This window comes from Pipistrellus kuhlii, unplaced genomic scaffold (genome assembly GCF_014108245.1).
Source record: "Pipistrellus kuhlii isolate mPipKuh1 unplaced genomic scaffold, mPipKuh1.p scaffold_m20_p_9, whole genome shotgun sequence".
NCBI lineage: Eukaryota > Metazoa > Chordata > Mammalia > Chiroptera > Vespertilionidae > Pipistrellus > Pipistrellus kuhlii.
The window spans coordinates 60,688,583-60,702,670 of NW_023425595.1; positions in this window are offsets into that span (position 1 = coordinate 60,688,583).

Sequence of the window (14,088 nt, forward strand, 5' to 3'; positions counted from 1 at the left end):
GTTCTATCAGTTACTGTAAGAAGAGTACTGAAATCCCCAGCTACAGTTGTTGAATTTTCTATTTCTACTTTCAGTTCTGTCAGTTTTGTCTCATGTATTTTGGAACTGGTGTTGTCCATTTACAACTGTTAAATCTTCCTAATGTATTGGCCCTTTATCATGAAATATTCCTGTTGGTCTTAAGAAATATGTTTTTTAAAGTTTATTTTGATGATAAATCTAGTCCAGCACCATATAGTTTCTCTTTGCATTATGTATCCTTTCCCATCCTTTTTCTTTCAACCTATTTGAGACTTTGATTTTAAATTGTGTTACAAAGATATCCACATTTACACACACACACACACACACACACACACACACACAAAAGGGAGGGGGATTTTTATATATATTTTTCCTCCTTTCAACATTTTTTTCTTTGTCTAGGAGTGGCTATCTTTATGTTTATCCTACATAGGATTAGTTGAGCTTTTTGAACTTGTAGATTTATGTTTTTCATCAAATTTGAGAAGTATGGGGCCATTATTTCTTTGTATGCGATTTTCTGCCCCATTCTATCTCTTCTTTATTTCTGGAATTTCTAGTATAAATTTACATTGTCTCACAGGTCTTTGAGGCTCTGTTCATTTTTCTCTTTTTTTTTTTTTTTCAATCTGCTGTTCAGATTGAGTAATTTCTATTGCTCTCTTATGAGTTCACTGATACTTCTGTCTTTTTACCATCTCTAATATATTGTTGAGCCTATCTAGTGACATTTTAAAAATTTCAACATGGTATTTATCAACTCTAAATCTTTGTGTGTGTGTGTAGTTTTTATTTTTCCATAGATATCCTTGACTTGTTAAATTATCTTTTTTTTTTTAATTCTTTGAACTTATATATAATTGTTGCTTTGAAGGCTTTTCCTGATAAAGCCAACATCTGGGTCACTAAAAGTCAGTTTCTACTGATTGCTTATTTCTCCTAACTACGTGTCACACTTTCTTTGCATATTTCATGTTTTGTTGTTGTTGTTGTTGTTGTTGTTGTTTAGAAAACTGGACATCTTAGCTAATATGTTATAGCAACTACAAATTTTGAGGGGTTTTTTTTGGGGGGGAGGGGTTGTAGCTCTTCTGAACTTGAACTGCAGGGTTTGTCTTCCCCATAATATGTAGCTGCTGATGTACAATATATGCTGGGATTTTAATTGTAATTTTTATTTCTTTCAGTCTAACCTCTTAGGGTTTATTTTTGTATCTGCATAGCTTAATAGCCAGCCACTTATTTGGGCAGAGGTTTGCAGAGAACCAATTCCAGCATGTAATAATTACAAGAGTTCCATCAAAAGGTTGATGGGACTTGGAGAGCTTAAAAGGGTTGAGTCACATGCAATTTACCTGTTGGAAATGGCTAAAAGGCACTTGCCCCAAACCTGAATAGGATGATCATTTGCTTCCAGAGAGCTCAGGGCATTTTATTGCCTCCTGTTGGCCAAACACCTGAACATTTGTAGGCTATTCCCCAAACTGACAATGCTTCTGTACCCTTCATACCTTACCCTTTGAAGCATATATTTCCACCTTGCCTTGGGACAAATTGTGTTTAAAAAAAGCGTGGGGTCCTGAGACAAGGAGAGTCTTGCAGCTCTTTCAGCTGACGCTCTTCTGACCCCCAATGCCTTTCAAAAATATCTTTCATCCTTGGACTCCTTTTTTAAAATATATTTTTATTGATTTTATACAGAGATAAAGGGAGAGAGATAGAGAGTTAGAAACATCGATGAGAGAGAGTCATTGATCAGCTGCCTCTTGCACACCCCCTACTGGGGATATACCCGCAACCAAGGTACATGCTCTTGACCAGTGTTTTTCAACCTTTTTTGGGCAAAGGCACACTTGTTTCATGAAAAAAATCACGAGGCACACCACCATTAGAAAATGTTAAAAAATTTAACTCTGTGCCTATATTGACTATATATAAAGTAATTCTCTTGAATAGGAATCAAATAAACACAAAGAAAGTATTTTATAATTACTTTATTATGAAATATTAAGTAAACAAAATAGTGAAAAATTATAAAATTCTTGTCTTGTCTGCACCTACGGCACACCAGGCAACATCTCAACAACAACTAGTGTGCCGCGGAACAGCGGTTGAAAAACGCTGCTCTTGACCGTAATCGAACCCGGGACCCTTCAGTCCCCAAGCTGATGCTCTATCCATTGAGCCAAACCGGTTTCGGCCTTGGACTCCTTCTTAATCATCTACGCGCAGCCCCTTTCTCCAGAATGCTGAACCCTTTGTAAGGCTGGGAAAAGAACCCCAGCATTATGGTGCCTAATGAGGGACACCAACAAAGGTTGTTTTCCTTAAGGCTTCCATACTGTGCTGATTCATTTGTGTGGTGGTTAGGGAGTGCACTCAAAGCTTAGATAATTATCCCCTGGTCCTTGCCTTTTGCTTTCTACTGATGTGGGAAGAGCTTATTTGGCATATGTGAGATGAGTAACTTTTCAGTGGTGTCACATTCAGATGAAAAAGAAGTAAAGGCCATAGAGGCATAAGCAGTGATGGCATCATGCAGTGTGGTTGGGAGAGAAAAAGCTGAAAAAATTACCTGTCAAATAGAATTGAAAAGGGGACCTCCAGGAGGCCACTTAATTAATTGATGACAAGATGATTTGTGTGTATCTCTTAAAATGTTAGGTTTATCTTATATTATGACCTGGTGGTCCAATACATTAAGTTCAGTTTTTTTATATGGCATTAAGTGCTCTTTAAGATGTGACTTAGTGTCTTCTTAGCAGCCTCATTTTTCACTTCCCATCTTTTTTTTCTTTTTTCTTTTTTTATCTCCATGCAGTTTCCACACATCATTTCCTATGCCTTAATAACTTCCCTCCACACATTTCTACTCGCTGATCATTTAAGACCCAGAGAAAATGTTGTAAAATTTGTGATGCCATTTCTGATTTCTGAAGGCAAAGCATTCGCTACTCCCTTATGTGTTACAAGTAAGAGGATGTTCAATAAATGATGGAGCTTTGGCTAGCCCTAATATAGAGCAATATTCCTCTAATCTCCTCATCTTCCTTCACACACAAAAATTAATATTTGATAGACCAAAGATGAAATTTTAAAAAGTGAAATACAGTAGGAAAATAACAGGGATTTTGATAGAATGAACAAAAGAAAAGACAAGTTTTTTGTTGTTGTTGTTTGTTTTTTTTTCCTCCTGGCAACTTGTTAATATAACCCAAGTGCCTACAGGGAAAAAGTAACCAGAAGTGAAATAGTTTCTGCCCTTGAATTACAGAATGATTCAGCATGTAGTCTTTAGCCACCTTTGAAGGCAGGGATGTGGGGCTGGGCTGAAAACAGGAGGTTTAGTTGAAAGGAGCAGTTAGTACATCCAGATCTGCTCCCCACTATAGGACCCTTTCCTCACCTCTTCGAAAAGTGGAGCAAAGTTCACTCTGGAGAAATTGAACCAGTCAGGCTTTGAACTCTGGGACACCAGGCATAGATGAAAGTGTAGGTGAGCAGGATGAGGGGAGTGCTGTCAAATTAAAGTCATAATAACAATTAGATAATAATTAGTGGGATCTCCCAGAGTTCTGAGAGGCAAACTTATATTACCCTTTACACTAGAAAGCATAGGATTTTTTTTTTTTCTTGTGAAACTGGTCATCCCTAGGCAAAAGAATTTTAAAAAATGCTAATATATGGAAGGGACTGCTCAAAGAAACAGCTACTCAGGTAATTAATCTTGAGGTCCCATCCATTGACATGCTCTGCCGCTACGTGAATGTTTCTCACTTAGCTCTTTCTTTTCATTATTTCTTTTTCCAACTGAGCTTGAGGATTTATTTTCTAAGGTTAAGATTAAGATTCTTCTAGATTAAATTTTTAAAAATTTAAAGCAAAAGATTATTCATTTTAGTGATGACCAAAGCCTGAACGGTAGGGAGTTGCTAAGCCTCACTCACCTCTTGAAAGGATTTAGTAAAGAAACATCATTTACCAAGTTCATGGCAGCCCAATGTTGGCAGACCCATACCTACCCCTTTGCACAGGCTGCTTCAAATTTTGTTAGCTATAAAGGGTCACTTCTTCAGGAGATTCTAATAGATAAATTGACTTTGCAGTGTAGATTATTTTTTATCAGAATTATTACTATTATTTTAAAATATATTTTATTGATTTTTTACAGAGAGGGAGAGGGATAGAGAGTTAGAAATATCGATGAGAGAGAAACATCGATCAGCTGCCTCCTGCACACTCCCTAGTGGGTATGTGCCTGCAACCAAAGCATATAACCTCGACCAGAATCAAACCTGAGAACCTGAGTCCGCAGACCGATGCTCTGTCCACTGAGTCAAACTAGGCAGGGCTTTTATCAGAATTATTATTCCAAGCTGCCCTGTTTGTGATCAAAGAGTTTTCAGTACAGTATATAACTTATTTGTATTAAATAATCTATTCCCCATGTAGAAATGTAACCCAGCCAGTGCAAGAAAAACCCTCTAACTTGAACAGACTAATGGTCCTCTTGGAAAAGGGACATAGAGATCATTCTACGCTTGTATTATCCATGGGAAAACAGGCAACAGAGAGTGGAAGCTGAGGAGATGACCGTGAAGGCTGACAACAGGCTCGCAGGTGGCAGGGGCAGTGGCTGCTGCTGAGGACGTGGTGGTGGAGAAGATGGTGGCAGATGTGGTCACAGCAGACTCAATGGCTGCTGAGGCAGGAGTGGTCAAGAGCATAGCAGTGTAGTGACGTGAGCGCCATGATATCTCCTTGCGATAAATCCAATGGCAACAACAGCCAAGGTGGCTACAGCCCAAGGACAACAGGCCTGTATTGGTGATGGGAAAGGCAGCGGTCGTTGGTAAGGAGATGACAAAGTTGCCGTGACCACAGGAACTGGAGATAGGAGATAAACGTTTGCAATACACAATGAGATTGTTTTCCTCTTCCATCCCAAGGGGAACGGAGCTGCAAGTGGAAAAGAAAACAAACATTGCAGGCACAGCTGCTTCCCATGGCTGTGAGTTGTCCACTGGACTCTTCACAAACTTCAAGACAAATAGTCTGGTCATCTCGAAGGTGTTTGTATGAGAACGGCCTCTTCTGTGGACCGGGAAAAGTAGGAAGTGAACAGGAACTAGAAATCAGTTGTTAGAACCACGGATCTAGAGCTCAGCTCAGCACCAGGGCCCCAGCCTTTGGGCCTTTTTCCTGGCTGTTCTGGAGGCCAGCTCCCACTTCTGAGCTCTCAGGGGTATAATTGGAATGCTGTCCACTTGAGGCGAGGCCAAAAGAGAAAGACTGTTGATGGGGGTGAAGGCCTACAGGCTCTGAAGAGGTCATCTTCTCCCATGTTCTCTAACACTTTGACACACTTTTCTCTGTGTCCCTGGCCAATGCCTTGTTGGTCAATCGCCCAAGGCTCCCACTCTTCAGATCATATTCTCTGGCACTCACACAAGTGTGGTGCACCACGTTCTGATTCCAGGAAAACTGGTTAACTCCAACCCTAATCTCCCTATATATGTGTTAGGGTTTCCAGAACAGGCTTACCTAGTCCTGCTCTTGAAATAAAAATTGTACAGGTGGGAATACAAATCAACTGTGTATATTAAAACAGTATAGTGATGAAGACTTGCACCAAGTAGCTAAGGGTCAATATGGTTTGTGTCATATATTTTTGACCTTGGATAACATCAGGAGAGGAAATAAAACCCGTCCGAAAATGATGGAGCCCAGTGAGCCAGACTGGTGGGCCCTGGCCTGGTGACATTTAGCAAAGAAAAGAGTCAGTACACAGGAGGCTTGATAACGCTGGGCCATTAGTTTAGAGCCAGACAACCCTATAGACAAACCCTGACACTTTGCTCTCTCAGGAATAGATATATTTTCGTCGCTTCTCTTCTACTTTCCTCCAGAGACAGCCATTCTTTCCCACTGCACATCAACAAACTCAGTCCCAGAATTAAAGTTAAGGGCTTAAGGCTGAGATGTAATAAGAGAGGGAGGAAGAAAGAACTGAGCCTTTACATCACGTTCTCACTGCCGCAGTGGTTAACATAGCCTACATTTGAGACCATGAAAATGAAAACTAATGTGAAATAAGTGTCTTCTCACTCACCAAGAAAACATTCTGCGTAAATAATCATTGAAACTAAAAAGCAGTTCAATTTGGAATGGAATGCATTTTGCTCTTACTATATATAAGTAAATGTTTAAATTACACCTAACAAAACTTCGTAAAATAATACCATGGACTAATTAAACCAGGAGGGAGACTGGCTGCATGAGTGTGTTATGGTTACATTATGTTTCATACTTTGGGTAATGTGTTGAGTATGTGATCAATGCTCAGATCTACATAGTAAGCTGACTCACATGGAGTAAAAGGTCCTGTAAAATAAGGACCTTTTACTAAATGAAGTGGCACCACAATACTTGCTTGTGTTAGTTTTCTATTGCTATATAACAAATTATCCCAAAAGCTCCTGGGTTAAAATAACAATAACTAGCTCTGGCCGATTTGATTCAGTGGTTCAAGTATTAGTCCTGACTTCAGGGTTGCAGCTTTGATTCCCTGTCAAAGGCACATACCTGGATTGCAGGTTTGATCGCCAGCCCTGGTGTGCGGGAGGCAACCAGTTGATGTGTCTCTCTCATTCTCAATGTCTCTCTCTCTCTCTCTCTCTCTCTCTCTCTCTCTCTCTCTCTCTCTCTCCACCCCTTCTTTTTCTCCCTCTCTCTTTCTCTTTCTCTTTGTGTGTCTCTCTCCTCCTCTCTCCTTCCCTTCCATTCTCTTTCTAAAAAAAAATATCCTCAGGTGAGGATTAACAAAAAACAAGCCAATAAATATTTACTATGATCACAGTTTATGTGTGTAGAGGGCCGCCTGGGAAGGCACATGGGCAAATTTCCTTAATTATTTTCAGCTGAACTCAGGGAGATAGGCAGAGCCACACCCTGGGAAAATGTTTCCCCAATATGGTGGACATGTTGTTAGCTCGGCCTTCATATCAGCCCAGGTGTCGGCAGGGGCGGGATTAGATATGTAAATCCAGGCATGTAAATAAGTTGGTGTTACTTCTGGTATTGGGGGTATAAAATAAATGCACTGGGAGGGGTTGTCATCATCTTCTTCTTGGCTCTCCAGCAGACAGAATGGCAGCCCAACCAGCTCCCAGCTTAAAATCTATCTCTGTGTCTTCTCTCTTTATTTCTAATATTTCTTAATCCCTGGCCGCCTCCACTTAGAACCGGTTCATTCATCTCTCTTTCTGTGCGGGACACGGAAAAGGGAGATCCCGGCCACATCAGGCCCCCGGATATGTGGACTAGGATTTCAGGGTGGTTCTGGCTCAGGGTCCCTGTGAGATTGCAGTATAGATGAAATCAGGGGATGCTGCTCTCTGAGGGCTTAATGGGAACTGGAGGATCTGCTCCCAAGATGACCCATCCTATGGTTGGCAAGTTGGTATTGGTCGTTGGCAGAAGACCTCAGTCCTTCTCAGGTGGACCTCTCCACTGATCAGTGTCCTTCTGACAGTCACTTACGCAGAGCGAGTGAGCCGAAGAGCATGGGGTGGAGGAGAAGGGGCATGGCGGTGCCTTCGGTAACTTTGCATGGGAAGTCATCCACTATCACCTCTGTCACATTCTAGTTTTAGAAAAGACCTGATCCAGCCAATGTCGGGAGAAGAAAATGAGGCTCCACCTTTTCAAAGAAGGAATGTCAAATAATTGGAGGACAATACAATTGTCATCAGGTACATATTGCCATCAGGTACACATTACATACAGTTGTCATCAGGTACACATTAAGATGTGTCTACCTTCGTTGCTGTGAAGGCTCGCACGGGGGTGGCCTCAGCAGGCCTGTGGCTGGTGTGCCTCTGGTGCATCTACCCTGGTGGGGCTGCCGCTGGAGTGTATCTCCACGTCCTGCCCAGGGGGAAGCCAGGCTAGGCCGTGGGCAGGAGGATGTGTTGGCCACACTGAAAGGTGGACTAGCATGCGGCTGGGCCCTTGTCCAGAGAGCCCCTGGGATCTGGGGTGTCGGCCAGGAGGTAACGGTGGCTTCGCCGTAGACAGTGTTTTGGGACTTGGCTGCTCTCAGGATCCTGTGCCTGGAAATAGCCTGCAGCGGCCCAGGAAGAGGGCATCGGTGCCAGTCGTTCTCTGGCAGGGACCAGGGCCCACAGCCCCAGGTTAGAAGGAGACCAAAGGGGTGGCTTCCTGGGAGGGATACTAGAGCTTCCTCCGACCCAGCTCTTCCCCTGTGCTGTTCCCTCTTCCCACCCGTCTGTCGCCAAAGTCGCTGCCCCAGCTACGGATACCTGCTTCTTCCAGAGAAATAAAGCTAGTTTCTATTTTATGTTAAAAAAAAAAAAAAAAAGATGTGTCTACCTTAAAGAGAAAAAGGATTTTACATCCAAAATGCTTATTTTGGATGTAAAATCCTTTTTCTCTTTAAGGTAGACACATCTGCTCTCTAGGTCCCGGTTTTCATGATATAATTTCTCAGTTTTCTTAAGGAAAAGAGTAATAAAGGTTCTATTATGGGATTATTTTGTCATTAGTACTGCTCAATCTGAATTTTTGAGTTTCAGATAATGTGATATCAAAAGATGACTTAAAATTGTTAAGGCTTCTTTTTGTAGCAAACCACAAAGGAGGAAAAATAGATTAATATACACTGAGTGGCCAGATTATTATGATCTCTGAACGCATAATAATCTGGCCACTCAGTGTACCTCTCCTGAGTTCTTCATTTATTTGATATCAAAGATACTATAAATCATGCACCTGATCGGTTTTCCCCTTGGCACTGGCTGATAGAAACCTCACAGCAAATAGGTGGTTTGATCTCCATCAAAAGTCTAGAATGCTTTTGGTACACATTTGAGATACAAATACACTGAGTGGCCAGATTATTAAGCGTTCAGAGATCATAATAATCTGGCCACTCAGTGTATTTATCTTTAAAAGTGCCAGATGTCAATTTAATGTCAGCTCCAAATCCACCCTTCTTTGTCATGTTTCTATAGATTGGATCTTATCCATCCCCCTATTCTGGCACTTATGAACCACTTACTTCTACAGACCAACTTCAGTGCAGACCCTCTGGCAAGCTACTCACGGGGCAGGCTGTGTATTTCTGTGGTAGCCACACCCTCCTTGGAAAGGCCTGATCTACTCTACTACCGTGTTTCCCCGAAAATAAGACATCCTCCGAAAATAAGACCTAGCACATGGAAAAATAAGACATCCCCTGAAAATAAGACCTAGCACATCTTTGGGAGCAAAAATTAATATAAGACACTATCTTATTTTCGGGGAAATAGGGTAATTCCCTTGCTCCTACACCTAAACCCCCCTACTGGGGATGTACCTGCAACCAAAGTACATGCCTTTGATGGGAATTGAACCTGGGACCCTTCAGTCCACAGGCTGACACTCTATCCACTGAGCCAAACCGGTTTTGGCTATAGTTAGTAACTTCTTTTTTGCACATGCCGCGTATAAACATTTTGGAGTCCTCTTTTATCCTTTTGAGGAGTTAAAGACCTTTTATTAGTTAACAATTCTTTATTTAAAGTTTTTCCTGTTCTAATTACTGTGTGATTTCTGTCTCCTGACTAGATTCTGACTGCTATGGAATTCATATCTGGAGTGATCCCAGGAGACAAACCTGAAAAGATGGATTTTGAGAACTGGGTGAGACTCTTGTCAATGGAAAATGAGATGCTAGTTACCCAGGGAATAAAGCATTATAATTAAGCTATCTCCCATAGTTAATTAGATGCCAATTAAGTAAGTGTGTAGGAGCCCAGAAAGCTGCTGTATTTGACCATTAGAAGCTCTTCTGAGTGTACTGGAGAGCAGGAAGAAAAAAAAAAATGACAATCTCAGGTACTTTAACTCCTAGTGAAATGATCTTGGAACCACTAATTGTGACATCCTTAAAAGAATCTCATTTCTGGCAGCTACAGATCCAATCTTGTTGAAAATCAAACACAAAACTTAATTATGTGGGTTGCAGATTTACAACATCAGCTGAATTCGCAGTCTCACTTTCTCATGAGAAAGTTAGGGTATTGACAGGGACATTATGGCACCCTGAAACTTGAAATGAGAACATCTAGTTGAACCCAGAGCACACTGAGGCTCTGAGATCACTGAGCCACTCTAAGGCTCTCTTCCCAGTAGAAGTAACTTGCCCTCTTATGCCTGAGGTTACCAGCCTTCCTGTGATCTTCTCACTTCAGGCATATGCCTTGTAAGGGATTGCTCTTTCTTGTCAAGACCCACCACACTGCCCCTCTGTTTTCACTAGACCCATAACTAGGGTCAAATTTCATCATGCTTTGAAGGGCCAAAACAACTCTGGAATACACACTTAAAGAATTGCAAGTTTGTGTGACTAGTAGTATATCTCATCAAAAATTGGGGGGTATGTATGGAAATGGATCATAAAGATATTAGAATAAGGAAGGCAGCATATAAAAATAGGCCAGACTGAAAATAGCGTTACTTGCCACTAAATGCCCACCCAGTGCTCCAACATCCTCCCTGTCCTACCCCTGCCCGCTCCTTGCTCGTGGCCAACCGATGGTGCAGCATTCTCAACTGCTAGCGAGCCTCCTCATTTGGACACCTCGTGGGAGAGTTGGTTTATCCCCTCCAGCGGCTGGATGAAAAGAACTAGGTGGAAATTCCCCTGCGCACTGTTCACAGCTGTTCTTTGGGCAGGTTTATGGCGCTGCTAATCTGTATTACACAGAAACAAGTTACTTGCCTCCTGAGCTCCTACCGGTAGTTTTTCTGTGGTTGTTTTGTTATGGACTGAATGTTTGTGCCTCCCCAGAATTTACATGCTGAAATCACGTCCTCTGGATGATGGTATTAGTAGGTAGGGCCTTTAAGAGGTGATTAGAATTAGATAAGGCCCTGGGGGCAGAGTTCTTTTAAATGGGGTTAGTGCCCTTACAGGAGTCACGGAGAGCTTGCTTCCTCTCTGCTCCCTGCCATGTGATGACAGGGAGAATGCAGCTAGACAGAGAGGGCTCTTTCTGGAATCCAGTCAAGCTGGCACCCTGCTCTTAGACTTTCAGCTTCCAGAACTGTGTGAAATAAATTTATTGTTTATAAGTCCCCCAACTTATGGTATTCTGTTGTAGCAGCCTAGACAAAGAAAGTTTTTAGAAGTAAGGTTAAATAAGACTTGTGACTTGCTTCAGAGATAAAACTTGGAACATGGATTTATAAGAAATATATATATATATATGAATAACTTTGGTCTCATTGATACATGTCCCCCCAAATGGAAATGACAACAACAACAAAAATCACTATAATCTTGGCAGTTTATCGGCCCATTCATTCTGGACAAGGGCACTTGAAAATATATAAATTCCTTTTCTTATACCATTACTTTGAAGTAAAATTGATGAGTTATATGGACACAGACAAAAGCAGCAGAAAAATAAATAAATAAATAAATGCCAAAGAATGTGAATTATGTATTAGCAAATATTATATCATTATAAGTAATGTCTGTAAGAAACTGTTTTACTTTCTATTTCAAAAAAATGAATCTGCCACCTGCCCAAGAACTGAGGAACACGGAGAATGATTATGATATACCTTTGGGTCTCTATTAGAAGTACCATTGCATTTTTTTCATATTTTACTTTTTGGTAGCTATTCAAAAGAGCAGTGCCATACATTTGGAAATAATATGAAAATATCTCAGTTGTTTAAATGTCTAACAGTAGATCCCAGGCTCTCAGGACTCTTAAATTTTTTCTGCCCTGTTTAACTAACTTAGTTTAATCCATAGGCTATTTTTATGGAATTTGGTATCAACATATAAATAAGCCACAAATGAAGATCTAATCAATACAGTCAAAATACATGTTTTAAGTCATTTTTATATTCAGTTAGTTATAATAACGACATGCAGTCCAAAAGGTTCCTGAAGTTTGAACTTTATGTAAATATTTGAGTATAAATGTCATGATTATTTATACAAGTGTGAAAATACTAAAAAAGTTCTTCCAAAGTGAAAATACGGTAAACTATGCATTGAGCCATTTAATTGAATCACATTGAAAAAGAGTATTTTCTATATTAATTCTTATCATCTATGGACCTAACAAATAGTCTCATGGGTGAAATAATAATTTTCCTTATACAATTTTAATATAATAGTTTTTAAATTAATTTTAGAAAGATATTGTACGTGATCTGCAAATAGAAATGAAAACTCTGACATGCATAAAGGTAAATATAAAATTCTTCTTTTCCGTCGGTTTGGCTCAGTGGATAGAGCGTTGGCCTGCAGACTGAAGGGTCCCGGGTTCGATTCCGGTCAAGGGCATGTAGCTTGGATAGGCCCGCAATCAAGGTACATGCCCTTGACCGGAATCGAACCAGGAGGCAGCAGGTCGATGTTTCTAACTCTCTGTCCCTCTCAATTCCTCTCTGTGTAAAATCAATAAAATATATTTTTTAAAAATTCTTCTTTTCCTTATTTTTAACTGTTCTAAAAGATAACTAATTATCTAAAACAAAAACCAGTTGGATCAATATATTTTATTTTTATAGTATACAATCACTACAGCATAAAAGATAAAAGGCTAGAGTTAGAAATATTCTGTTATGTAGTCCTTAGCAACATGTGAAATACTATAATGTTATTTGATGAATTAAAAATGTATATTTTAAAACCTAAGGTAAGCACAAACATTTTTGAAAATAGGATGTAATAAGTAAGCCAATAGTGGAGATAAAAATGGAGTTAAAAATCCTCAAATAATTCAAAAGAAAGCAGAAAGATGGGATAAACAAACCCCTACAAGATGGTGGATTTTAATCCAACCATATTAATAATTACATTAAATGTAAATGATCCAAACACACTAATTGAATGACAGAATTATTGTTTGAATAAAACAAAAAGATTTTATAAAAACAATATCCAAGAATATACTATTTATAAGAAATGGACTTTAAATATAAAGACATAGGTTAAAAAGTGAAATCTAGGGGTTTGGGATGGGAATTGGGGGATGAGGACAATTATGTGATACCATAATCAATAAAATTTAAAATAAATTAATTAATAAAAAAAACAAGTGGAATCTAGCTTAATCCTCTATTTATTAGGGTGAACAGAAGACCAATATCAGAAACTGTTGCCATCTCTTCTCTAACCACAGATAGATTGCAGAAAATGATTAGAACCTGTGGGTAGATAGGAGACCTGGCCCTTAGTTTACATACAGTAGAGCTCCACTATACTACACATGATTATGGGGAGCGGGTACAGTGTTTGGACAGGTTCAAGCCTTGGACTGATGAGAGAGTACAGTCCTCTCAGGGCCACGTGCAAGTCCCAGCTTGAAGGGCAGAGCTTCCCAGCACAATGATAGCCAACAGCTGTAGTTGTAAGCTTGAACCTGTGGTCTGAACACGTGGCCCCATGTGCCTAAGTGATACAGGCTGCAAGTAAACAAAGCTTGATCAGGTGCATGTAGTTGAGTAGGATCAAAACCCATAAGAATGTTGTAAACGTCTGACCACGCCCTTACTTTGCCTCGTGGCATCTGGCTATAAAATAAAGACACGGCTTGTGGGCACTGGCGCTGCTGGGTCCCCATCAGGGAAGCAGCGTCCCACCGAGTCCCAGCTTTTATTCTCTTGTCTGTCTTTTCTAATCCTCATCGACCCCCACGCGGGATCACTGAACCTGGCTGAGCTGGCATGGCACCTAAGGCACCCTGGGGCTGGCTCCCCACACACGATGCCATTTTCAATTGCTCCTTAGTGGTCTCCAAGAATTGCTGCATTGAGCAGGGTGAGTGGTCTCCAAGAATTGCTGCATTGAGAAGGTCACCTTTACAGTGACCTTCTCTGCTGACCAGACTCAGCTACAAAGAGCCGACGTACCTCTGCTCTCAGTGCTGTGCCCTTGGTGACACAGAAACACCCACCTAAGGTCCTCCCGCTCTGAGGCACTACATAGGAGCCATTAAAGTCCCTACTACAATATTTGTGGAATCTAATAGTCTC